The sequence below is a fragment of the Triticum aestivum genome, chromosome 7B (assembly GCF_018294505.1).
Source record: "Triticum aestivum cultivar Chinese Spring chromosome 7B, IWGSC CS RefSeq v2.1, whole genome shotgun sequence".
NCBI classification, from domain to species: Eukaryota; Viridiplantae; Streptophyta; class Magnoliopsida; order Poales; family Poaceae; genus Triticum; species Triticum aestivum.
In genome coordinates, this window is record NC_057813.1 from 123716317 (window position 1) to 123719122 (window position 2806).

The window sequence follows — 2806 nt, forward strand, 5'->3', positions numbered from 1 at the left end:
CCGAACATGCGAAACACCGCTCTCTACCCCGCGGCCCACCCAAAAGGAAGGCACAACCTGCACTATTGTAGCATCCCGCAGTGTTTCCGCGTCAAAATCCCCACTCTCTTCTTCCATTCCCCGCCGCTCTCCGCAAAATTCCCTCTCTTTTATCCCACCCTCTCCTTCCTTCCACCGTCGACGCATGAAACCGGTGGAGAACCTGTCGGAGATGGAGCCGGTGGAGGTCCCGGAGGATCCTAGCATCACGCTCGCCGGGAAGATCAGCTCGGCGACGCAGCAAAATCGCCGTGACAAAGCGAAGTCTGCAAAGGAGGAGAAGCTCAAGAAGCAGTTGGCCGCTGGTGGTCCTGGTGGTGGCGATGGGCGTGGAGGTCTTGGTGGACAATGCAGCCATGGCGGATGCCTCCAGACGAGGGCAACCACAATACAGACGGCGCCGTGGCCGGAGCCTTACAAGCCTATGTACTACTACATCGCCAAGCAGCTCGAAACCCCCGCCGGTATGGTGCCTTACATCGTCGACGTTAACGTGGCGCCGCTCTTCTCTGAGTAGTCTTCACCGCAGCTTGTCTGGGCGCGGACGGCGGCTGGGGAGCAGATTGGTGCCCGCATGCTATTCGCTACAATGCCTAGAGAGGGGAGGGGGCGGCATACGACACGGACAAGCGGATCCTCGACATCATCCATGATGGAGGCGAGGGAGAATGAGGCGGCTATGAAGACGGGCAAGAGGAAGCCTCAGATCCCATCCAGTCCGGCAACTACCAGCAGCAGCAGTCCTACACCCAATCTGACACGCAGCAGTTCTACACCTAGAGTGGCGATGGCACACAACAACAACAACATTGGGCCGCCGAAGAGTAGTAGCCGTAGGGGGAGGAGGACGAGGAAGATGGCGACTACAATGATCTGGATGATACATTCGGTGAATCAAAGAAGAAGGGTAAAGGAGAAAGCTTACACATGCGGGAGGACGAGCTATTGTGTGATGCATGGTTGGCCATCTGATCCATGGCACGGAGCAAAAGGGCACTACCTTTTGGAGTAACATTCACATATGATTCCATGAACACAAACATTTTCTCACCCTACTCCGATGCGGTCATCCGCAACCGTGAATGGAAGTCCCTCAACTATTGATGGTACACCATCCAAGAGGCCGTGTCCAAATATTGTGGGCACTTGAAGCATCTCATCGCATGGTGGCCTATTGGTGCACAAATCAGCTAGCAAGTAAGTTGATCACTAGCCGGATATGCTTTCGTTTTGCTGATCACCAGCCGGACATGTATTATTTTGTTGCTCACTAGACGAATATGTATTGTCGACATTGTTTCACTGTGTAGCCTACTCGTGCTTGTGTGGTGTACAAGAAGTTAGAGAAGAAGTCCTTCACCGTAATGCATTGTAGGTTGAAGTTGAATGGGCAACCGAAGTGGAACGTTTCCATTGGCAAGACCACCACCCAAGCCAACAGGGAAGAAACCGATGACCCTACCTACCCAATCCAAGAACCGCCGAAGAAGGTAAGAAATTTATGGGGGAAGAAGTGGGAGGAGGAGAGGGGGAAGCGAGAAGGTGCCGCGGCCAAGCTCACAGAGAAGTTCGAGGACATCTTGGCGAAGAAGAAGGAGGCATGCGTGAGGCGCTCGGATATTAAGGAGAAGAAGAAGGCGGAGAGGTTCAAACAGTTGATGGAGGTGACGAACAAGAAGCTTAAGCTGGAAGAGAGGAGGACCATGACCGAAGAGAGAATGGCGCTCTCAAGGAAAAGAGGGTGAAGATCGCTGCCAATGCAGAGGATGCCAAGATGTTAACCTTGAATGCCGTCTCTTTGGCTGCCGATGTAAGAATGATCGTGCAATCCGCCCGCTACTAGATGTTGCAGCGGCATAAAGACGAGTCAGCGGCGGCGGACTATGAAGACACTGCAGAGGTGGACCCGGATCCGGAGGCCGAGGCTGCCTACGCGGCAGCGACGACACCACCTTGATCGGGGAGCTGACGACTAGGATTGCCAGTCCGACAGGGCAAAAATGCACAGATTGCTGAACTAATGTTTTTTTGGATTCGGGTATGTAAAAACTAAGTATGCTTGCCTCTTTTTTTTGTGATTGGGCATGGTGTCTGGTGCGATCAGGCATGGTGTCTGCTGTGTGGATCAGAGCACATTGAAATTTAAATTTATTGACGGACATATACATGATAGTGTTGGGTGGATGCCTCCTCCATCTATGTCCGCAGACTGGTCCACCTATTCACGGGCGAATGCGGGAAATTTTTTATGGGTTGCTGTTGGAGATGCTCTAACACATGATCCGGTCACCCAACAGATTTGCATGCAGGTAGCTAACCAACTCCCTGCATGCACACACACACGGCCGTCTAACAGTACGCATGCACGCACAACTCCATCTCTTTGATGTGCAACTAACCTATCCATGCGCTAATACAAGATTCGGCTAGCACTCCACACTCTGCCGCTTGATCCGCATGCTCCGGCTGCAGGCACGACGCGGCTGCCTCCACAGATCGCCAACGGTCTCCGTACACGATGGACATGACCGCGAGCACGGACTCACGCGCCAACGGGACACACAGGCACATACGTGTTGCAGACTCGAAAACACGCACACCACAACGCGCGACACACACTCGTCATGAGCGAACACGACGTGTTTTATTTTCCTAACATTACCTATCATCGCTGGCACACCAATGACACCATACTCTCAGGATACATAGCTTGCACCTACACAACTTTACTCTTGCGTTAGCAACCCCGTGAGCTGCAACATTACCT